The sequence below is a fragment of the Tachyglossus aculeatus genome (genome assembly GCF_015852505.1).
Source record: "Tachyglossus aculeatus isolate mTacAcu1 chromosome 12 unlocalized genomic scaffold, mTacAcu1.pri SUPER_6_unloc_2, whole genome shotgun sequence".
NCBI classification, from domain to species: Eukaryota; Metazoa; Chordata; class Mammalia; order Monotremata; family Tachyglossidae; genus Tachyglossus; species Tachyglossus aculeatus.
Window position 1 is genome coordinate 7,228,876 of NW_024044829.1, and position 25,372 is coordinate 7,254,247.

Genomic DNA, 25,372 nt, shown 5'->3' on the forward strand with positions numbered 1-25,372 from the left:
TCTATCTACCCCAGCGCTTAGAACAGTGCTTGGTACATAGTCAGGGCTTAGCAAATACCATTAACCCCCCCCCCCCCAGGAAACCTAACATTGGCCCATTGGTTTCCACAGTCTACAGCACTATTCTGTGGGTTATGGGCCATTTTCCCTGGTCTGTGAAAGGTACAGTAGCTTAAAAAAGAAAATGCATTTTCTGCAATTAGGTCATTTTTATTTTTAAACTTCCAAGTAAAAATTGGAAAAATTCACATTTAAAAAGTTTATCATTCTCATTGTTTCTTACTGGAGGTAAATGCAGTATCCTGGGGTTTAAAGATGGCGGGGTCATGGTACTCTTTTATTTTGAACTCTAATGACTGCATATGCACTCTGGAAGTTAACTCTTCAAGAAGAGTTGTAAGAAGCGTTCTTGTAAGAAGCGTTCATCTATACTGAGTTTCCAGTAAAGCTAATGTTTGGAGATGGCCTTTGTGCCACGAGAACAACAAATCTCTTGTGTATTCATCTCATAATGAAATAACATTGTTTTATTCATGGAGAGATTACTGTAAGGTTGGCACTGGAAACTGATATTAAATTAATGGAAACAAAGTAAGCGCGGTATTGAGAATTACCCTTACCTAATAATTGTGGCATTTTGTGGGGAACAGCAAGACCAAGTAAACAAGGAACCGAGAGGAGAGCTGTGGCCAAAAGGCTGGTCTCTGTTATCACAGCCTTGTACAGACAAGAGTTACTTGTTATCGGCCCTACGGCCTTGCATAGACGGGTGTTACTTGTTACTGGCTTTGAAGGTTACAGAATTGCTGTGTTAGTTATAAACACGAGAACATGGAAAAATACAGAATGTGACCGAAAGATATAAAAGTCTTGCTGCTTAACCCAATAAACGATTTTGTGTTTACCCTAGCCAGAGTCCGTGCCTTTATACACCACAAATAGCTCCCGAATCGGGAATACAGATCTGAACTTATGATCCGGTGGTGTACCCGCGGCTGGACAGAGGATATGAATTCATAAAAGATTCGGGCAATTACCAGGACATCACCATCCGCAGGACAGACAGGTGAGCAGTCACGGAAGAATTGACAGCATGGGGCAATCAGCCACAAGAGAGCAGAAGTTGCAGCATGAGATTTTGCAACGTATTTTAAACGAGCAAGGGTTTAAGGTGCAACCCATACCACTGGTTCAGTTATTAGTATGCATTCGGGATCATTGTACATGGTTCCCTGAAGGTGGTTCTTATGATCTTACCTTATGGCAAAAGGTGGGCCAGGAGCTACAGACTCGTGAAAGCTTGTCCCAGCCCCTCCCCAAAGGGGTACTGACTACATGGAAAACTGTTTTTACGGCGCTGCGGGCGCTGCATACCACTGAACGGATGTTGCAAGAGGCGCCGGCGGCGCGCAACTTGTGGGCAGGGAATGATCAGGAGGACCCCCTGTCCGTTGAAGTTTTGCCTCCAACAGAAGAATTGGAGCCGATGTACGCTGCTGTTCCGGATCCCGAAGACTTGTATCGGGACCAGGATCATAATGACTCTGGAGATCCTTCTGACTCTGGGACTGCAGACCAGAAGGAGGGATCTGATTTATACCCGCCTTTGGCCCCTCTTACAACGACGGCTGCTGCCGCACCCACAGCAAAGGACATTTTGCAGACCCAGTGCCTGCAGGCAGTATCCCGTTCGTCGATCGTTCCCCCTCCCCCCCCCCCCTTGCTCCCCCTTTGTCTGCTGCGCTGCCGTATGTATATGCTGTGCCTGCTACGGCGCAGCCTGCCTATACCAGAGCCCATTCGGGCTGCCGGCAGGAGGCATTGCGCTGAGGGGATGGACAGCTACTGCAAGCGATGCCGGTGCTGTATCTTCCCGGGCGGCCGGCTCAGTATGACTCTCTCCCTTATGACTTAAGTAGTTGTGGAAAAGTATTCACGATTATGGGTTACAGTCGGCCTACACAATGAATCTAATAGTGGCTGTCTCTGAATCATAAGTGATGACACCCCATGACTGGCGCACTTTGTTGCATTTATTGCTCAGCCCGGCACAGTATTCTGTGTGGTACTCTGAGTATCGGGAAGCTGTGGCCCTGCAGGTTATGGAGAATGTCGGTAATGGGGTCCCTCTTGGGGTGGACGAGTTGGTAGGACAGGGGCAATATGCCATGCCCCAGGCACAGGTCCATCTGAACAGGGTGGCCCTTACCCAGGCCGCCTCTTTAACCTTGAAGGCGCTGAGACAAGTCCCTGATGCAGGTCGGCGGGAGACCTCTTTTGCTGCCGTCCGTCAGGGTGCTCAGGAGCCTTACGGTACATTTCTGGATAGGCTCCAAACTGCCATACAGCGTCAGATTGATTCGGAGGAGGTTCAGCAGTTGTTATTGTGTCAATTGGCAATTGAAAATGCCAATGTTGATTGCAGAAAGGCCCTGGACCCCCTACTGCACAAGGCAAAGACTCTCCCAAAGCCTTGTTCTGCAGGTTGCCCTTGTAGATTCTTTGGGAACAATTGTCTATACCCTGCCGAGGCATAGACTGTTCCAATCGCTACCTCAAATACCTGTACAACCTCGGACTCTGCTTTCACATGTTCCGCTGCCTAAGGCACCTACAGTCTTTGTAGATGGGTCCGGAAAGACAGGAAAGGCGGTAGTCTTCTGGAAAGGTGCCTCGGATGCTTGGGAATCAGACATCTTCCAAGTACAGGGATCAACTCATATTGTGGAATTGGCCGCTGCTGTGCGCGCCTTTGAACTATTTGCATCAGAAGCTCTGAATCTGATAATAGACTCTGCGTACATCTCGGGTATAGTCCAACGCCTGGAAGGGGCCTTTATTAAGGAAGTGGAGAATTGCCTCTAATTCCATTTGCTTCTGCGATTATAGTGCCTGTTAACACAAAGGTCTCACCCATATTTTGTCTTCCATATCAGATCACATACGGCACTGCCTGGCCTGCTGGCCGAGGGCAATGCTGTAGCGGGTGCTTTAACAATGCATGTAGTACAGCCAAATCTGTTGACTCAGGTGCAGCTTTCACACTAGTTCTTCCACCAGAATGTGCAGTCTCTGCGCAAACAATTTTCGCTGACTATTCAACAAGCGCGGGATATTGTTCGCGCTTGTCCTGATTGTCAGCAACTGTCCTCAGTACCTATTCCTGTAGGGGTAAATCCCCGCGGCCTTCGATCCAATGACATTTGGCAATCCGATGTCACTCATGTGGCCGAATTTGGCAGAATGCGTTATGTTCATGTTACTGTTGATTCCTTCTCATATATTGTTGTGGCCACCGCCCATGCAGGTGAAAAGGCTCGTGATGTGGTTCGACATTGGTTGCACTCTTTTGCCATCATGGGGGTCCCGGTTACTGTTAAAACTGATAATGGTCCCGCCTGTGTCTCTCGTACGGTACAAGTCTTTCTCCAGGATTGGGGGGTGAGCCATGTTACTGGTATCCCTTACTCCCCTACTGGGCAAGCCATTGTGGAACGGATGCACCACACGCTTAAAGCTTTGTTGTTTAAGCAAAAGAGGGGGAATCCCACGGGAATGACTCCCCAGCAACGGTTATACAAGGCTACATACGTTTTAAATTTTTTAACCTTGTCTGACTTGTCCTTACGCCAGCACAGCGCCACTTTGGACGAGACACTACGTGGCCCGAATGGCCCCGTGTGTACTATAGACCTCTTGGGTCGGAACAGTGGCAAGGACCTGTACCTCTGATCACCTGGGGCCGTGGGTACGTCTGTGTTTCTCTGCCTTCCGGCCCCTACTGGCTCCTGGCGCGTTGTGTCAAGCCCTTCAAGACGAGGATACCACAATCTGTGGAGGGCCACCAGGATGGCAAAGATTCGGGTGGCGCCCCCTGATACGGGGCTCAACACATTGAGAATGTTTATAATCTGGAGCCTGATGGGAAGTCTTTGCTTGCCTGTCACGGGGAATGGTCTTTACTGGGCACGTATTCTTGATCCACCCATCTTCAAACCTATAACCTGGTGGGATCCTACACCACCTATCGGGAATAATGACACTGAATGGATAGGTGGGGTATGGATGCCCCCGGCGATAGACGGAGGGCCTAATAATACCAGTTTTTTAGCTCTCAACAATACTGAGTTTGTAACTGACCTTCCACCCCTTTGTCTGACAACTAATAATGACAGCGACATCGGCTGTATTCTGGTGTCGCCTCAGAAATAGCTGATAGTGAGGGACAAACGTGGAACAGAGAATTACACATTAATAAGCATCCCAGATGTGTCTGGAACATCATCTCTCCAGAACCTGACGGAAGTGGGGCTATATACCCCCGACTTGCCCCGTTGTACGGAGGACCCACTCGCAAACAATGCACGGATAAACTGGCAGCCATGTCGTGGGCTCAGTACTGATCCTGTTAGCGTCAATGGAACTACGGGAACTATTTTGGACTGGGGCCCTCATGGGGTTTTGTGGGACCCGGCGAGCAACCACTCGGTTGGGTTCGGCATCCATAATCACATTGTATTCTGGCAAGGCGGTGGGTTGGCTGGGCCTCTTTTACAGTTTTATATTTCCACCAACAAGACCACCTCCTCATTGCATACGGGAATTTGGTGTTTAGGCTTCGTGTTTATTAATCGTACCTTATGGAATCTTACCTTGTCTAATCATACTGCTAACGCTACACAGTTATGATTTGCACCTCCCATCCCTACGTCTTTGCGATGGCACAAGCGACTACCATAAGCCGCTGCAACCACAATTACTGTATTAACCTGACCAATGTTTGGTATGGGAATTGTTTCTCTTCTTTAGATGCACTACATAACAATCTTACCTTTATATTTCCCTTGCGTTGCTCATTAATGGTATAGTCATAAACAAAGGAGGGGGAGAGGTGGGGAACAGCAGGGCCAAGTAAACAAGGAACCGAGAGGAGAGCTGTGGCCAAAAGGCTGGTCTCTGTTATCACAGCCTTGTACAGGCAAGAGTTACTTGTTATCAGCCCTACAGCCTTGCATAGACGGGTGTTACTTGTTACTGGCTTTGAAGGTTACAGAATTGCTGTGTTAAACACAGGAACATGGAAAAATGCAGAATGTGACTGAAAGATATAAAAGCCTTGCTGCTTAACCCAATAAACGATTTTGTGCTAACCCTAGCCGGAGTCCGTGCCTTCATACACCACAGCATTTATTAAGGGCTTTCTATGTGCCAACCACTGTAGTAAGCATGGAGATAGATAAAGGTAATCAGGCTCCTCTAAGGGATTACAGTCTCAGTAGAAGGGAGAAAAGGTATTGAAACAGCTGTTTGCAAGTGAAGAAACTGAGGGAATACAGAAGTGAAGTGACTTGCCCAAATTCATATAGCAAGTTTATGGAGGAGCTAGGATTAGAACCCAAGTCCTTTGACTACCAGGCCTGCACTCTTTCCATTAGTTCTTGCTAGCCAGGGATCCATAATTGGAATGCTGGATGAGGGGACCTAGTGTTCCTGAAACCTGATTTTCATGCATTCTCTCCTTCACTCACCATTTCCACTATTCGTGACATGATCTTTTCAGCACATTGGTTTACACAGTTTAAGAAGAAAAATTATTATAGACACTGTGACTAATGCCTTTATTGGCATTATTCCACATAGTCATTTCTTATTTCCTCTACGTAATTAATGTCAGATCTATTCACTTATTAAGTGAGATGCATTTGGTGCCACATGTGCAGGAAAAAACTGCTGATTTCTTGGCCTTTTCTCTAAGTGTGATAGATGGGCAGGGGGAAATCTGGATTTTTTTTGAATATTTGCATGATTGCCTTAAATCAGAATAGATGTCTCCTCTGGGATAGTAACATGATGTCTTTTTTCTTGCATTTTAAGTAATGAGAAAAGGATTAAATAAAGCTCCTGCTTACTGAGACAAGTAAATACTAAGGAGCATTAGTCATCTAACAACTATATTTTATTTTGTTCACTGCCAGTGGACACAGTATGGCTTAATAGGCAGAGCCAGAAGGTAAACTCAGTGGTTGATTGTTCAATATGTGATTCTGCAATTAATTCACCATATTAATTTGGGGAAATTGCCTCTGTGCCTTAGGTTTTTTATACGTAAGTGAGAAAGTCAGGACATTGTGAGCAAACAACTTAGTACAGTTCTCTGCACTCAGAAAAGTGCTTAATAAATTTATGTTCTAAGGGCCATGTTAAATGGTAATTGATTCACTAACACTTTTCCCCTACAGTACCCAGGGTGAAGGACATCACTGCTTTGAGGCAGCACTTGGCCTTAACGTATTTTATTATTTCTATTTAGTTTCTAGGCTGATTCCTTTCTTGAATGAAGCCCATGTCTGAACAGAGCCAGCCATGGTTGAATTCTGCATTTCAGGAATGTTTGCTGTGTATTGCTGTTTCCTAGCTGCCCACCAACTACTCCATTTTGTTCCTTTGTTGCCAGCTGTGCTCTCTTTCATCTTTGAAACTTTTATTTTGCCCTCTTACTCCAGTTGACTATTAGCAATTATTTGAGAATGAAACGTTCTCCTGCCATCTGGGGGCCAGTGAGGGTATGGCATGTCAAGCAGTGCTTGAAAGCTGGCCGACTGAGGTCTTTCCACAATCTTATTGTTGGTGATTAATAAAGATGATGTTTACTAAGTAATAATAATAAAGATTGTGGTATTTAAGTGCTTACTATGTGCCAGGCACTATACTGGGTATTGGGTAGATACAAGGTAATTTCGTTAAACACAGGTCCTGTCCCACCTGGGACTCAGAGTCTTAATCTCCATTTTATAGATGAGAGAACTGAGGAATAGAAAAGTGAGGTGACTTACCCTGGGTCATAAAGCAGACCAGTGGTAGAGTGGTGATTAGAACCCAGGTCCTCCTTACTCCCAAGCCTGTTCTCTGTCCACTAGGCCATGTTCCTTACTGTGAGTAGGGAATGTGTCTGATAACTCTGTGTTTTGGGGGTTGTTTTGATGTACTTGTTAAGCACTTGATGATGATGATGTTTATGGAGGTATTTGTTAAGTGCTTATTATGGGTCAAGCAATGGTCTAAGCGCTGGGGTAGATGCAAGCTAATCAGGTCAGGCAAAATCCCCGTCCCACATGGGGATCACAGTCTTCAGCCCCATTTTACAGATGGGGGAACTGAGGCACAGAGAACTTAAGTGACTTGCCCAAAGTCACACAGCAGACAAGTGGTAGAGCCTCTATTAAAACTCAGGTGCTTCTGACTCCCAGGAGAGTGCTCTTTCCACTATACAAGGGTGCTTCCCTGTTGTCTTGTACTCGCCCGTGTGTTTAGCACAGCGCTGTGCCCACAGTAAGTGTTCAATAAATATCACCGATTGTTTGACGCTATGTCCCAAGCACCGTGCTGAGTGTTCAGTTCGATACAAGATAATCAGATCGGACACAGCCCCTGTCCCACATAGGACTCTCAGTCTAAGAAGGAGGAAGAACAGGTATTTCATCCTCTTTTTTCTGATGAGGAAGCTAAGACACAGAATTATTAAGTGACTTGTCCAAGGTCACACAGCAAAGAAGTGGAAGATCAGGGATTAGAACCCAAATCTCCCAACTCCAAGAACCCTGCCCTATCCACTAGGTCCTGCCACTTTCCTCTAGACATTCATTTTAGTTTGAAGCTTAATGAGAAGCAGTGTGGCCTAGTGGATAGAGCTCTGACCTGGGAGTCAGAAGGACCTGGGTTCTGACCCCGGCTCTGCCACTTTTCTACTGTGTGACCTTGGGCAAGTCGCTTCACTTCTCTGGGCCTCATTTATCTCATCTGTAAAATGGGGATTGAGACTGCGAGCCCCACATGGGACAAATGCCCACATGTGTCCAATGTAATTTCTGTGTATCCACCCCATGGCTTAATATGATGCCTGGAAAACACTAAGCATGAAAGAAATACCACAATTATTATTAATACCAAAGAGGCAACTCACTCCCACAAAGGTTATGCTGGCTTTCTTGATTTGGGTTTGTACTTCTTCACCTCCGTTTGCTTTGTTGAAGAATATGTCGATATGGGCAGGGAATGAGTCTGTTATATCATTATATCGTATTCCCCCATGCACTTAGCACAGTGCTCTGCACACAGCAAGAGCTTAATAAATAGGATTGATTGATTTTGTAGCATGTCAGTAACAGAATTATACTTTAGTTATCCTGGGTTTGCCATGTACAGTTGTCATGTTGCCTATCTTCAGGCTAAACTTTAGATCATAGTGTTTTAATCATTTTTCTAATGGGTGTACACTAAATTTATATTATTTTTCTAATGCATGTATAATAATAATTGTGGTATTTGCTAAATGATCACTGTCTTTTTATGGCATTTGTTAAGTGCTTACTATGTGCCAAACACTGTACTAAGGGCTGTGTTGGGTACAGGCTAATTAGGTATGACACAGTCCCTGTCCTGCATGAGGTTCATCATCCAAGTAGGTGGAAAAACAGGTAATAATAGTAATAACAGTTGTGACATTTATTAAGTGCTTACTATGTACCAGACACTGTATTCAATGCTAGAGAAGCAGCGTGGCTCAGTGGAACTTTTTACCCCAGCCTAAATTGTTTCCCTAGCCTAACCTTTTCTCCTAGTCCAACCTTTTCCCTTAGCCAAACGTTTTCCCCTAGCCTAACCTTTCCCCTAGCCTAACATTTTCCCCTAGCCTAATCTTTTCCCCTAGCCTAACTTTTTACCATAGCCCAACCGTTTCCATGGTCTGACCTCCGCAACATCACCAAGATCTGCCCTTTCCTCTTCATCCAAACCGCTATCTTGCTGGTTCAATCTCTCATCCTATCCCGACTGGATTACTGCATCAACCTCCTCTCTGATCTCTCATCCTCCTATCTCTCCTCACTTCAGTCTATATTTCTCACTGCTGCCCAGATCATCTTTGTGCAGAAACACTCTGGGCATGTTACTCCCCTCCTCAAAAATCTCCAATGGCTTCCAGTCAACCTACACATCAAGCAAAAACTCCTCATTCTCAGCTTCAGAGCTCTCCGTCACCTCGCCCCCTCCTACCTCACCTCCTTTCTCTCCTTCTACAGCCCAGCCTACACCCTCCACTCCTCTGCTGCTAACCTCCTCACTGTGCCTCATTCTCATCTGTCCCACCGTCCACCTCCGGCCCCTGGGCCTGGAATGCCCTCCCTCCACACATCCACCAAACTAGCTCTCTTCCTCCCTTCAAAGCTCTTCTGAGAGCTCACCTCCTCTAGGAGGCCTTCCCGGACTGAGCCTCATTTTTCCTCTCCTCCTCCCCATCCCACCCGCCCTACCTCCTTCCACTCCCCACAGCACCTGTATATGTTTGTACAGATTTATTACTCTATGTATTTTACTTGTACATATTTACTATTCAATTTATTTTGTTAAAGATGTACATCTAGCTTTATTTCTATTTATTCTGATGACTTGACACCTGTCCACATGTTTTGTTCTGTTGTCTGTCTCCCCCTTCTAGACTGTGAGCCCGTTGTTGGGTAGGGACTGTCTCTATATGTTGCTAACTTGTACTTCCCAAGCTCTTAGTACAGTGCCCTGCACACATTAAGCACTCCATTAATATGATTGAATGAATGAATGAACTAATGTGACAACCCAGACCCCAAATGAAGAAAGCAATTAACCATCCAATGAATGACTCAAGCAATGGTATTTATGAGTGCTTACTGTGTGCAGAGCACTGTGCTAAATACAGAGTTGATAGATGTGAATCTTGCCCATAAGAGAGTTTTCAGTCCATGGGGGAGACAGAGGTGAAAATAAATTATGGACAGGGGAAATAGTATGAGGATGTTTACCTAAATACTGTAAGACTGGGTTGTGAGTGTGAATGTGCTTAAACAGTACACAGCCAAGTGTGTAGTTAAGACAGAGGGGAGGACAGAAAGGGGAAAGTATGGCTTAGTAAGGGCTGGCTTAGTGGCGGAGATGGGATTTTAGGTCGGGGGTTTTGAGGGTGGGGAGAGGGGTGGACTGTCAGATCTGAAGGGTGAGGGAGTTCCAGGCCAGAGGTAGGATGTGGGTTGGAAGGAGGAGGAGAGCTGATTGACTGCCTGAAAGCCTACAGTAAGGAATTTGCGTTTGACTTGGAAGTGGATGGGCAAGTATTTGAGAGTTTTGAAGAGTGGGGAGTGTGGACTGTGGGGCTTTTGGGGAGTTTTTTAATGCACTTGGACTTGAGAGGGGAGAGACAGGAGGTGGGGAGGACAGTGAAGAGGTTGCTGCAGTAGTCAAGGTGGGATATGATAAGTGGGGCAGCAGTTTGGATGCATCCCTTTCTTGCTTTTGCAAACTCCACTGTTGTGCTGATGGATTGGAACTGTTGGATTCATAGGTTGCAATGAACTAATATATTTACTCAGAAAAGTGAAAATAGGGTGTAAGATTCCATTTTAGCCCTACATTTCCTTCTCAGAGTGCCATATATAAATTTATTGGTATTTGTTAAGTGCTCACTATGTGCCAGGCACTGTACTAAGTGCTGGGGTAGATACAAGCTAATCAGTTTGGGTACAGTCCTTGTCCCACATGGGGCTCACAGGCTTAATCCTCATTTTACAAATGAGTTAACTGAGGTAAAGAGAAGTCAAGTGACTTGACTAATGTCACACAAATTAAAGAGTGTAGTGTTTCTTTCTGTTTTATCCTTTGCATTTTGTCTTTGTGTAGTAAGGCAATCTAGAATTGTACAGTAGAACAGCCTTTACCATGCTTTATCCTGTACATATTCATTCATTAATTCATTCAATCATGTTTACTGAGAGCTTATTGTATGTAAAGCACAGTACTAAGTGCTAGGGAGAGTACAAAATAACAATAAAGACACATTCCTTACCAATGAGTTACATTCTAGAAGGAGAGAGAGGCATTAATAAAAATAAATAAATTACAGATATGTACATACCTCGGTGGTATTTACTGAACACTTACTGTGTGCAAAACATTGTACTAATGTGCTCTGGTAAATGAAGTGGTAAATCAGTTTTCAGTGTTGTGAAAAGTTGCATGGGATGCATTTGCATTTCTCCAACACATCACCTCTGTTTTATTTTTAATTTTGTTTTAGACAAAATGTAAGTACTGGCCTTCCAAACAGGCCCAGAACTACAGAGAAATAACTGTGGCAATGACATCTGAAATTGTTCTTCTGGAGTGGACAATAAGGGATTTCACAGTGAAAATGTGAGTAATTCACAATACATTTTCTCTTTCTCTTCTAGTGCCTTTATGAATAATTGGTGATTTGTTTTGACAATGGTGGCTTTAAACAAAATGTCAAATCTGAATGAATAAGCAATTCCTCCTTTTGTTTCTGATGACTGAACTTTCACCCTTTACCGGAGACAATTTAATAGGTTTATTAAAATGAATTCCGTGCACTGAAACTATTAAATATTAAAAGCAGCATTTATCAAGCAAAAGTTGAAAAGTGGAAGATTGGCATTAAAACGCAAAGCTACAAATCTGGCTGTTCACTAAGTCTACATACTGAAACCAGGGTCATGTTAGGATGAATATATTTAAAGTATAATGTGGTCCATTTTTACCTACTGTATCTTAAAATGTAGCTGATGGAACATATGCATAATTGTGGTTGTTAATAGCACTGGGCGTGGGTACATGGTACCTCCTTCGAGGGGATTTTACATCTGGACACGTGTCTTTCCTAATCATGCTTCCATAGGCAAAAATCGGTAGAGATATAAATGCATATTTTTGTATGGAATCTTCTAATTGGGATATACAGTATATTTAAAGACTTAGCTTAGCATAAAGACTTAGCCTTCTTAATAACATTCTGGTTCCCTTTGTTGAGGAGGCTAACCTCTCCCTCCTTCCCATTTGTTGTGTTACACCCCTTTCTGCTCACCTGATTTCTGGCAAGCCTTCATCTCTTCCAGCTTGCAAGTAAGGATGGAGTGGACTGCAGATATCACTTTGAGCTTTGGTGAGAAGAAGGGGAAGAGCTACCCCATAGTGACATGATCTTCCTTCCACGCTCCCTACCCTTTCTGTTATTTCTGTGTATTGTAAGAAGGATTATTTAAAGTTGTAATCTGTGATTTAGTGATTAATGAATCCTCTATGTTTTTTAGTAGAGTTTGTACTCAGGTAGACATGTTGTATGTTTGTGTGTCTGTTGTCCCCATATATGTGTGGGTATATGTGAATGTGTTTGTGACTCTTTTATTTATTTATTTATTTTCAAATGGACAGGTGGGTCTGTGAAAACTTCAGTTTAAGCATCTGTGTCCAACTGGCCCCATGGGGGTCAACTGGCTTTTTAGTCTCTTACCGATCTTGACGCATACAGATATCTACTGTATATACCAAACCCCTTAATCTTTCATACTTGTGTATCCGACTGAAGGTATAGAAAATGTTGTAATTTGTATCGATGTAATTATTTTTTGAAAGTCTTAATCCGTGTACTGCTGCTGTATTTACTTTGACCTGTTTTTAAGTCAACAGTTTTTGTTTGTTTTGTTTTCGGTGTATATTTTCCAAGGATTCAACAACTAGTGTGGGTTCTATTTTATTGGGACACAAAACTGGAAACGTCTTAAGACATTAGAATGGAAGGAGTACTTGTAAACTTTTCTGGTTAAGGTCCGAGTTGTTTTGTGAAGATGTTTTGAGTTTATACTCGTGAATAGACATGAAGTATTTAAGGGCTTGTGAAGGCAAGGTGAAAGCCTCTTCAGTTCTGTAGTTGTTCTCCTTAATACGCCTAACCCGATCTGCTATAAACTTCAGACAGATGTGTCCCATTGAAAGTGGGGTACAGTCCCAAAGTCCTCCCATGACCACTGAGTTCAGGGAGCTTGCCTCCTGGTACTTCCACCCAAAAACAAAACAGGGATTCTTGGATCCAAAACTGGAGAATGAAACTAGTAGTCCTGGAACAGAGGAGGAATCATGGTGGGTGGCAGCACTGAATAAGGCTCACAGGTGGTCTGGTTTTTTTTTTTCCTTTAAGGTACAGAAAGGGTTAAAACGCAGAGGTAGAGGTTATGTGTTGGTGCTGGGGGAATACTTGTTCCCCACACCCAAATGGAAATTGCACTTTGTTGAATTTTCCACTCTCTCCTAAGGCAGGCCTGTTTCCTGCCATATCTAAGTCAAGGTCGTGGACCTGGATGCCTAATAAACTGGCTAACATGTGAGCCCTGCTCATCGCCCCCGCCCCTTCTGCCGGTGTCTGATGGGAGATTAACCCCGTTGTAGCCTGTCAGGAGCTTTTCCACGTGGAAGTCAGAGGAACTTTCTGTCCCCATAACCCCAAACGTGACTGGGGCCTAAGCAAATTTAGGAAGGGATGTGTGGGTAAAGCCCATTTGTTCTCAGGCTGTCATAAATCCTTGATAAGTCAAAGAGATTCCCATTGGTTTCATCTAGTCGAGGGGATGGAGTTCACCATTTCAGGTGAACACCGTCTAGTCTCGTGGTAAAGGACCTGGCTTCCGGTCCCCGGCACTTATCTAGTCCATCCTGGTCCTTTATCCAACCTCAGTTTACACTTCCAACAAATCTCTTCTTCTGTTGGAAATGCAGACTCCATCTCTAAAACCACGGTGGCATCTCTGCAGGGAAATGAGAGGAAAAGCCATTCCCCTTCAAGTCTTTCAGAAAAATTTAAACACATTGTTCTCAGAACTCCTCCCTTCCTCCTAGTACAGGCTTGGGAAACAGTGGCTGGCAGCGCAGACTCAGTTCCTGACGTCATTTCTGACCCATTGGAACGCCGTCAGGTGGCTAATCCTATAATTACTCTAGAGGGCTGTCGAAGAGTAACAGAGATTTTTATCTATATCCCCCAAGGCCTCATGTCCTATAGGAGTGGATTTTAACTCTACTGTAGAAGAGGGATGAGAATTAAAATTATTAATAAAAACGATACAGGGTTTCATGGGCAAGGAGCCTGGACTTCTCTTTACTAACGATTCATGTGAGTTTACAAAATCTGCTGTCAGGGAAATCGTTGTCCTTGAAAGGATTTGAGCAATGCAATCAGCAAAGCCGTTTTATTATTTTAGGTCACTCATGCCTGAATTTAGAGAGCAAAATGGTAGCCTCAAACTTGAATCCGCTTGGCTGAGGCAAACGGGTATGGGAGACAGACAGACATTTGTCCCTAAGGAACTGGGCGTGAATTGGCACTGGCACGAAATAAGGTTTCCGTCCTCCCAGCTCTGTGCTGATAGTTTGGTGTGCTCTATCTCCAGAGCGTCGGTGAGATTCTGACACCAGCCGCCAGGCTTAGAGCCTGTACTGAGGCTCGGTCAGAGGCTTCAGTTTGTCTTGTGTGCAGCTGGTGAGGTGTGTTTCAACATAGGACAAAAGAAAAGAAAAATACTTTCATTTTAAAATACTTTGCTGTGCCTTAGTCTGTTCATTCTGACAGTCTTGGTTACTGATGTTGATTGCCTCAAAGATCCAAGTTCTGAGTTGTCCAAACTACTGTGTAGCACTTGTGTATTTAACATACTCTGGACTTTTTTTTTTACTGGGGACCCACCAGAAGCTGAGGAATTAATATGTACTCAAAAGACTGTAATTACTTGTAACTATTTTGAGATGCACATTTTTTTATGATTGTTACCACTGTACAGAGCATTGTAGTTGGTCTTTTAAAAAAAAGTGTCCTGATTCATTGTTTTTAAAGATTTACTAAAACCAAGTATAAAAAAGTGTCAAATTTGAATGATGTCTTGGGTTTTTCCTTTTCCTTCATCCTTTACCCTCACTTTCGTTCCATCTCCATTCCATGTTTTCCCACTCTTTGCCCCCAACCTTGGGTAAAAGCCTGGCTCCATAATACCAAAAAACAGGCCTAAAAGTTCTTGGCCCACTGCAGAGAGGGCCTCAGCAGAGAGGATATTTGGAAACTCAGGATCTCCCTTATGCCATCAGTTACATTTTAGAGATTAAAGTCTGAGTGAGAAAGAGATTCCAAAGAGCTAACTGTACATTTTTTTCAACCACAATTGTCTCTAGGAAGCAGTGTGGCTCAGTGGAAAGAGCATGGGCTTGGAATTCAGAGGTCATGGGTTCTAATCTCAGCTCTGCCACTTGTCAGCTGTGTGACCTTAGTCAAGTCACTTAACTTCTCTGAGCCTCAGTTCCCTCATCTGTAAGCGCTTAGTACAGTGCTCTGCACACATTATGCACTCAATAAATGCGATTGAATGAATGAATGAATAAAATGGGGATGAAGACTGTGAGCCCCACGTGGGACAACCTGATCACCTTGTATCGCCCCAGCGCTTAGAACAGTGCTTTGCACATAGTAAGTGCTTAACAAATGTCATTATTATTATTATTATTATTATTATTATGGAAAAAGGATCAATCCTTTTCTTTTTTATGGAATTTGTTAAGTGCATACTATGTGCCAGGCACTGTACTAAGCACTGGGGTAGATACAAGCTAATCAGGTTGGACATGGTCCCTGTCCCCTGTGGGGTTTACAGTCTTAATCCCCATATTACAGATGAGAACACTGAGGCTCAGAGAAGTGAAATGACTTGCTCAAGGTCACACAGCCAAATAGTGGTGAAATTGGGATTAAAAGTCAGGTCCTCCTGACTCCCAGCGCTGTGCTCTCTCCACCAGGGCACGCATCTCCTTCTCTTAAACCTACTGTCCATGAGCACTATTTGTGAAATTCAAGTAATTATTTCATTCATTCAATCGTATTGATTGAGTGCTTAATGTGTGCAGAGTACTGTACTAAGTGAATAGAAAGTACAATTGAGCAACCAAGAGAGACAATTCCTGCCCACAATGGGCTTGGCTTCTCAAACTCTCAAGATGACCAGTATTGAGATAATAATAATAATTGTGCTATTTGGTAAGTGCTTGCTATGTGCCAAACAATGTATCAAGCGCTGGGGTAGCTTCCATATAATCGGGTCGGATGCAGTCCTTGTCTGACTTAAATCTCACAGTCCGAGGGAAAAGAGAGAACAGGTATTGAATCCCTGCCCCATGGCAGACATTTGGCATATCTGGGACCTTGGTCCCCTGACTCCCATGTCCATCCTTTTGCAATTTGGCCCGCTGTTTTAGATGTTCCAGAGGGTCACCTAGGCTCCCTGTGCCCAAACACAAACTTCTCTTAACCCAGATGCAAAATACAGATTTGGGATTCACTCTCCTCTGACCCATGTCGGATTGAAGTAGATGGACAACTCCCATTTTTGTGGTAAATGGGAATATTGGGATTGGGAGTCCTTGTAAAGCACAACAACACCATTTTGTGAAAACCTGTAATTGATTATTCCAAGTCCAGTGCAAGTAAGGGTCTCCCTACAGTCTTTTGAAAGTTTTTTTTAATTTTAAACTTGAACCAGCAATGGGTAAATAGGGGAGTGTTTTGGAAATTTGGGGGCAGATTGTGATGCAGAGGGGCATAGGGAGAGAAAAGTTTATGTTATTTCATTTTCCTTGAAGAATATAGAAAGCTATTGGTTCTTCAAGGGAATCAGTAGTAGCAGAAGAGGTGGTGCAGCAAAATAACTTCAACAATGTCTTTTTCAAATAAAATGTATAAATTCCTTTTATCTGACTCTAGATATTCATTAGGTAAAATCAAAGAACAAGGGTATTAATAAGATAAGATAATGGTATTAATGGGAAAGATAAATGCAGAAAAGTTTAACATTGTGTTTAGAATCTATTAGGCTGTTAATGAATAAAACCTATTAAATTTAAATTTCCTATATGAGTTTTACTTTATATCAGTGCAGCAGGCCCAATGGACTTCATCTACTAGAAGTACCCTGAAGGTGAAAATTCCAGCAGGACCACTGAGGCCAGTGGAAGGGCCTGAAAAAGGGTCATGTGGAATTACATCTCCTGAGTTGAACTGTCCATATTTTCCTGACCTTTAATCATGACATTTAATGTTAATTATGAACTTTGAGGCCTGTTGAGAATTCCCTGATGAATTGATTAGAAATTGTCTTTGTTTCCATTAGATTTTATTGCATCATGCAATATTAAGATCACTTGCTACTTTTTCTAGCTGAAGAGGACTTGTATCTTTGGATTTTCCTCTCAGAGGCAAAATGAAAGATTTTCAGATATCATTACCTAACAGCCAGAATGAGCATCTGTTACACTCATAAACTTACATTGGAAATCTTTCTTTTTGGAAATCTATCTACGCCCATGGGTAAAAATTTGAGTGTGGCCCTGGAAACGCATTATGCTGAAGTATTGTCTAGGCCAGATGGTTTAATCTATTTAATTTATTAAAATTCCAGTCACATTTTGGAAATGTAAATTAATCTATAAAATAAGATTTTTTTTTCAGTTCAAATAAATGTTTATGTTAACTTGGGATAATTTTCTGTTTAGCAGGTTAGGGATTATATAAGAATTTGAAGAATTTATTAAAAATACAACCGGTGGAAATTTAGTAGGCTGTGAATTACCCAATGTCCTATTGTTTATGGCAAGTATAATGCTTGTGTTAACAGCATATTTCTAATCTACTAAAATCCTATCCCACAAGACATAAATTATAGTTTATTTTATTGAGGGCAGTTGATTGAGGTTATCTAAGTAAAATGGATACATTCAACACATACTCCCCCTTCTAGACTGTGCGCTCGTTGTTGGATAGGGACTATCTCTGTATGTTCCCGACTTGTACTTCCCAAGCGCTTAGTAAAGTGCTCTGCACACAGTAAGCACTCAGTAAATAAGATTGAATGAATATCAGACACAAAAATAGCAACAGCAGCTCAAAGCAAAGGACAGTCTTCGTCCGTGAGTGGTGTGAAGGGGACAAATGGCAGCACATTGGTCTTCCTAGGCCCAAAGGAGAGTTGTGACTATGAATCAATCAATGGTATTTGTTGAGCATTTACTTTGTGCAGAGTCCTGTATTAAGCACTTGGGAGAGTACCACACAATGATGTTGGTACATGGTCTCTGCTGTTCCTGGATATGGAAATAAATAAACCATATGGAAATAAACCATAAATGCCGCCTGACCATCTGAGTGTGAAATGCCTTTCAAATGAACACATTGAGAATTGGGAACAAAAATGAATCCTGAATGTGGATGAGCCAATCCACTACCTGGTGATGGGAAAAGACTTGAGTTGAAGGATAATTCAAGTAGGTGGTGAAGCATATTTATGCTCGAAAAATTAGACTGACTGATTATCAGTTACTTGATTCTTAAAATTTGCATTTTTTCACTGATAGGTATTAGGTTTCTTCTAGTCATTTTGGAAGAAATTCCTCTAGACCGTAATTGTTTAGTAAATTATGGGCTTTTGCACTTGAAACTGTCTACAAACCTGCTGTCGGCACAGAAATAAAGGTGTATCATGTAGATATTTAACCCTTTGCTACAAGGATATAGGAAGCCATGTTCTCATGAGCAGAGCATGTACTAAGCGCTTGGGGGAGCGCAATACAACAGAATTAGCAGACACATTCCCTGCCCATAAAAAATTTACAATCTAGAGATCCGTATATCTGATTTCCACCTGTCTCAATGAAATGATTATATGCCTCACTGATAAGGAACTGGAGCTTTGAAACATGTGGGATCTCTGCTACCCACTTCCATCCTGCATTAATATGGGGAATTTGCTGGGTCCCTTCACTGGTTTTCATTGGATAAGAACAGGGCAGAGGAGGTATCTTGGGTTTCTTTACAGCCCTTCCCTCCAAATGTGGCAAGGAAAAGGGGTCTGAGGATGGGGATTGAGGAGTGAAGATGAGGGGAGAAGGAAGAAGAGGAGGGGTAAATGGAAGAAAGGGGCAAAGGGAAGCAACGTGATCTAGCTGAAAGAACTGGATTAGAATCCAGGCCCTCATACCATTGAATGAATGATTGAAATTTTCTGCTGTGCAACCTTGGGCAAATCTCTTAGCGTCTCTTTACCTCAGTTTCTCATTGTAAAATGAGGACTAAAGCGTATTCCTCCAATTTAAACTGAGAACCTCATGTGGCACAGGGACTGTGTCAAACCTGATTATCTTATATAATAATAATGATGGTATTTGTTAAGTACTATGTGTCGAGTACTGTTCTAAGTCCTGGGGTAGATACAATAATAATAATAATAATAATAATAATAATAATAATAATGGCATTTATTAAGCACTTACTATGTGCTAATCACTGTTCTAAGCTCTGGGGAGGTTACAAGGTGATCAGGTTGTCCCACGGAGGGCTCACAGGCTTCATCCCCATTTTACAGATGAGCTAACTGAGGCCCGGAGAGGTGAAGTGACTTGCCCAAAGTCACACAGCTGACAATTGGCAGAGCCGGGATTTGAACCCATGACCTCTGACTCCAAAGCCCGGGCTCTTTCCGCTGAGCCACGCTGGTAATCAGGTTGTCCCACTTGGGGTTCACAGTCTTAATCCCCATTTTACAGGTGAGGTAAATGTGGCACAGAGAAGTTAAGTGACTTGCCCAAAGTCATACAGCTGGTAAGTGGCACACAGCTGGGATTAGAACCTACGACCTCTGACCCCCAAGCCCAAGCTCTTTCCACTAAGCCACACTACCCCAGCACTTAGTATGGTCCTTGGCACACAGTAAACACTAAACAAATGCCACTAATAAGGAGGTGCAGGTTGGGAGGAAGGAGAAGAAAAGAAGTATGTTCTTGTAGGGTGGGAGGGCAGAGCATTGAGGGGCTGGGGCATTAGGGGTGAGGCCTGGTAGGGGAGAAAAGAGGGAAGGGGGAAGAGGAAAGGAAGGAAAAGAGAGTTGCAGGGTCTTCTCTTCCTCACTACTGATTTTGGATCCTTGTCGGGCTACTTGGAAAAGGAGCAGAGGATGACACTATGGCATTCTGGCTCTTCCCAGGTACATTGTCATGCTCTTGTTCTAAATTATCGTCAAAAGGTGCCCTAGTGCCTTCTGGGGATTTTCCCAGAGGCACCACGACAACTCCCCTTGCTGGTTCAATCTCTCATCCTATCCTGACTAGATTACTGTATCAGCCTCCTCTCTGATCTCCCATCCTCCTGTCTCTTCCCACTTCAGTCTATACTTCACTCTGCTTCCCGGATTATCTTTGTGCAGAAACGCTCTGGACATGTTACTCCCCTCCTCAAAAATCTCCAGTGGCTGCCTGTCAACCTACGAATCAAGCAAAAACTCTGCACTCTCAGCTTCAAGGCTCTCCATCACCTCGCCTCCTCCTACCTCACCTCCCTTCTCTCCATCTACAGACCAGCCCACACCATACACTCCTCTGCCACAAACCACCTCACTGGACCTCGTTTTCGCCTCTCCCATCGTTTACCCCTGGCCCACGTCCTTCTCCTGGCCAGGAATGCCCTCTCTCCTCACATGAGCCAAGCTAGCTCTCTTCTTCCCTTCAAAGCCCTACTGAGAGCTCACCTCCTCCAGGAGGCCTTCCCAAACTGCACCTCCTTTTTCCTCTCCTCCTCCCCATCCCCTCCGCCCTACCTCCTTCCCCTCCCCTCAGCACATATATATATATATATATATATATATATATATATATATATATACAGATTTATTACTCTATTTTACTTGTACATATTTCCAATTATTTTGTTAATGGTGTGTATATAGCTTTAATTCTATTTGTTCTGACGATTTTGACACCTGTCTACATGTTTTGGTTTGTTGTTTCTCTCCCCCTTCTAGCCCGTTGTTAGGTAGGTACCGTCTCTATATGTTGCCGACTTGGACTTCCCAAGCGCTTAGTACAGTGCTCTGCACACAGTAAGCGCTCAATAAATATGATTGAATGAATGAATGAATGAATGAACTCCCTTTGAGCAGCACAAGCACAGCTTGGTTGTTAAGCCTTTTACCGGGACTACTGTGGAAGCAGGCAGTGCTGTGGCCTTGTGCCCTTCCCACAGAGGAGGTCGGGGATTCTGGATTTAGAATTGGTGTGACAGCAGCTTCGCAACAGTGACAGCCACCTTGTCTTTATCAGAAAGCCTCGATTCTGCTCGCTTTTGGTAGTTTGGGTAAACAGAGCTTGAGAAAGAGGGGGAAAGTTTCTTTCTAGCCAACCTCCAGTTGGGGGTGGAGGTGGGTGTAAAAGGATTAATCCTGGAAAAGTGGTCGATTCGAGAATAGTTGATCCCACATGCTTCTAAACCTCCATGGCATATCCTTAATCTTTGGTGTGCCCATTTTCTAACACTCCCTCTGAAGTTGCTCTGACATGCACTAGATCGTAAACTTTCTGTGGACAGGGATCATATATACCTATTATTTTGTACTCACCCAAGCACTTAGAACAGTGCTGTACAGATAGTAAGTACTCAAATGTCACCGATTGATTGATTTGGTGTCTGGAAATGTTTTGTTTGGGGATAGGGAGCAGAATTTTTAAGATGATGATTAATGAATCCAGGCAATCATTGATCACTTACCGTGTGCAGGGCACTGTATTAAGTGCTTGGGAGAATACAATAGAACAGAGTTTGTAGAAATATTCCCTGCCCACAGCAAGCTTACAGTCTATAGGGAGAAACAGACCATAATATAAATTATGACTATGTATTGAGCTATGAGCTGTGGATCTCAGGTATTCATTCAAATACGATTGAATGAATGAATGAATCATCTGAGGGAAGGGTGAAAAATAACACAAGTGGTATTTGTTAAACGCTGATTATGTGCCCAGGCACTGTACTGAGCACTGGAGTGGATACAAGCAAATCGGATTGGACACAGTCCCTGACCCACATGGAGCTCACAATCTCAATCCCTATTTTACGGATGAGGTAACTGAGATGCAGAGAAATGAAGTGACATGCTCAACATAGAACAGTGCTCAGTGCTTAGAACAGTGCTTTGCACATAGTAAGCGCTTCATAAATGCCATTATTATTATTACTAGAAAAGTAGCAGAGCTGGGATTATAACCCATGACCTTCTGATTCCCAGGCCCGGGCTTTATCCACCACACCATTATGAATAAAAGGTGCAAATCCAAGTGCAAAAGTTACTCAGAGGGGAATAGGAGAAGAGGAAATGAGGGCTTAGTCAGGAAAGTGGTTAGTTAAGAGCCAGGTACAGTGCTCTGCACACAGTAAGCACTCAATAAATATGATTGAATAAATGAATGCATGAATGAATGAATGGAAGGCCTCATTTAGGAGATGTGCTTTTAACAAGGTTTTGAGGAGGGAGAGAGTAATCATCTGTTGGGGATTCATTCATTCAATCATTTATTGAGTGCTTATTGTGTACACAGCATTGTACTAAAAGCTTGGGAAGCAAAAGTCAGCAACAAATAAAAGAAGAGGAAGGATGTTCCAGGTCAGAGGCAAGACGAGAAAGAGAGGTAGGTGGCTAGATAGACGAGATTGAGGTACAGCGAGTAAATTGACATTAGAGGAGTGTAGTGTTTGGGCTAGGTGGTAGTAGGAAAACAGTGAGGTTAGGTAGGAGGGGGCAAGGTGATTGAGTGCTTCATAGCCAATGGTAAGGAGTTTTTGTCTGATACGGATGGCCAACCACTGGAGGTTTTTGAGCATTGGGGAATCATGGACTGAATGATTTTGTAGAAAAATGATCCGGGCAGCAGAGTGAAGTGTGAACTGGAGTGGGGAGAGACAGGAAGCAGGGCGAACAGAAAGGAGGCTGATCCAGTAATCAAGGCAGGTTAGGATAAGTAATCCTGTTGAGAAAGGGACGAGGCATGAGTTAGTATCCTTTGTGGATGATTAGCTGGCTGAAGTACTTGTGCTGGGCTGGGGACAAAGTGAAGAAGGTAGGGCCAGGAAGGTGGGCAGAAATCAAGGGGATGCTATAGGGAACGTGGCTTTAGAGGTGGTGTGAGCAGGGGCGAGTGAGGGGGAGTCAGGCTCCCTTGCTTTTCCTCTGGACTTGCTTTCCTCTCTTCTTATCCATTCCAGGACTGTTTTCCTCCAAATTCTGCAGACTAATTGTCACATTTAGAAATCCATCCATCCATGGTATATATTGTGTATATTACTAAGAGCGAAGACAGTATTAACCACTTGGAAGTGTACAGTACAACAAGGTTTGAAGACATGTTCCCTGTTCCCTGATGCCTGTTCAGAAATGAGGCCTGGTAAGAATGGAAGGGATATGAGGACCACAGGGGGAGATTGAGGTGAGCTGGAGAAGAGGAGGTAGCACCCTTTCTGTAAAGTCATCCCGTGAGGCAGCATGGAGTAGTGGATAGAGCATAGGCCTGGGAGTCAGAAGGTCATGGGCTCTAATCCTGGCTCTGCCATTTGTCTGCTGTGTGACCCTGGGTGAGTCACTTCACTTCTCTGTGCCTCAGTTACCTCATCTGTAAAAAGAGGATTGAGACTCTGAGCCTCATGTGGGACAGGGACTGTGTCCAACACGATTTGCTTGTATCCACCCCAGTGCTTAGTACAGTGCCTGGCACATAGTAAGCACTTCACAAATGTCATAATAATAATTATTATTATAATTTAGCTGCAGACAGAAAATGGATTCCGAGTTGAACTGAGCTGGGTGAAAGATGAAGTTAATTAGTTTCAAATGGCCCCGTTTCACTCTTCCTCCTCCTCTCCCCTTCCCTCTATCTTTTGGCAGGTTGACTCCCTTTTGCACTGCACCCACCTACACAAATTGCATGGGGATTTGGTTGCTGAGAAGCAGGGTGGCCTAGTGGAATGTTCAGAGGATTGAGGTCAGAGGATCCGCGGTTCTAGTCATGGCTGTGCCATTGCCTGCTGTGGACAAGCTGTTAAACTTCTCTGTGCCTCAGTTTCCTCATCTATAAAATCTCTCTCATAGAGCAGGGATTGTTTGCAAACTGACTCTTTCATCTTCCCCGATGTGTAGCACAGTGCTTACTAATACTAATAATGATAATGGTAATAATTATGCTTGTTAAGTGCTTACTAAGTGTTGGGGTAGATACAAGATAATCAGATGTCACATGGGGCTCAGAGTCTAAGAAGGAAGGAGAACAGGTACTGATTGAATCCACATTTTCAGATGAGGGGATGGAGAGGCATAGAGAAGTAAGAAGGTCACACAGCAGTTATGTGGCAGAGCTGGGATTAGAACCCATGTCTTTTGACTCTCAGACCTGTGCTCTTTCCAATAGGCCATGTGGTTTCAGTAAGTGCTTGACATATAGTAATCGCATAATAAATACTATAATCATCATCAACATTAGTATTATTTAATATCACAGAGGAGGCCCAGGTGACAAATTAGACACACTGGGACATGGTTTGTACCTAGACTGGAACTATGCCTCTAAGCAGTCCACACTGCATCCATGACAGTGCAACAAAACCTTCTAGAAATGTCATGGACTCACCTCTGCTTGAACCCATGGAGTCTGGACCAGGCATTGTTGACCAGATTTTGGGGGTGGCTTGGACTCGATGGAGAGGGGGTCGCTTGGGCTGAACGTTTCTAGCCTATTCAGGGCTCAAGGAGGAGGTACAGATTCTCAAGGTAGCATGGAGAAGGAGGTTGAGGTGGAGGTGAGAATAGTTGTTAATGTAAATCTATATTCCTGAGCTCTGTAACTCTCCAAACTGAATCCAAGGCTTTTGTTGGAGTTAAGGATGGGGGAACTGGGAGTCCAGCAGAACTCTCTGACACTGCCTGGGACTAGTGGATTCTGATATAGGATCTGAAGTTAATTACTTGTCTGGGATATTTGGGGAAAACATCCAAAACAGAAAGACTGAGACTGAGAGCCAGGATCTGGATTGAGAGCAAGGACCCAGCAAGCTTGATTTAGAGCCCTTTTTGACCCCATGAATTGAGCCTTAAGCAAATGTGTGGTAATGGGAAGCTGCATGTTGTAGTGGAGAGAGCTCAGGTCTGGAGTCAGAAGGTCATGGGATATAATCCCGGCTCCTCCATTTGTCTGCTGTGTGACCTTGGGCAAGTTACTTCATTTCTCTTGGCCTCAATTACCTCATCTTTAAAATAATAATGATGATTTTTGTTAAGTGCTTACTATGTGCCGAGCACTGTTCTAAGCGCTAGTTTAGAAACAAGGATATCAGATTTGCCCACGTGGGGCCCTCAGTCTTAATCCCAATTTTACACACAAGGGAACTGTAAAATTGGGATTTAGACTGTGAGTCCCACACTGGGGAAGGGACTGTGTCCAACCTGATTGTTTTTATCCCCCTGCCCACCCCCCACCACAGTGCCTGGCACATAGTAAGCGCTTAACAAATACTATAATTATTAATTTGGTTCTTCAGGTGGGAAATATTTTCTTATCCTTAAAACCAACTGCTGAGCCTTTATGAGTCACTGGGAATTTCTGTGCTGGCAAAAATTTTCATGGCGTCCTGGGAAGGAATCCCAAGAGGTGCCATTAA

The 25,372-nt window shown here is 43.5% G+C and overlaps 1 pseudogene; it reads left to right on the top strand.

Moving 5' to 3' along the window:
• Positions 1-11,221, top strand: part of LOC119921316 — a 39,598-nt pseudogene extending 28,377 nt beyond the window's left edge.
• The last annotated feature ends 14,151 nt before the right edge of the window (positions 11,222-25,372 follow it).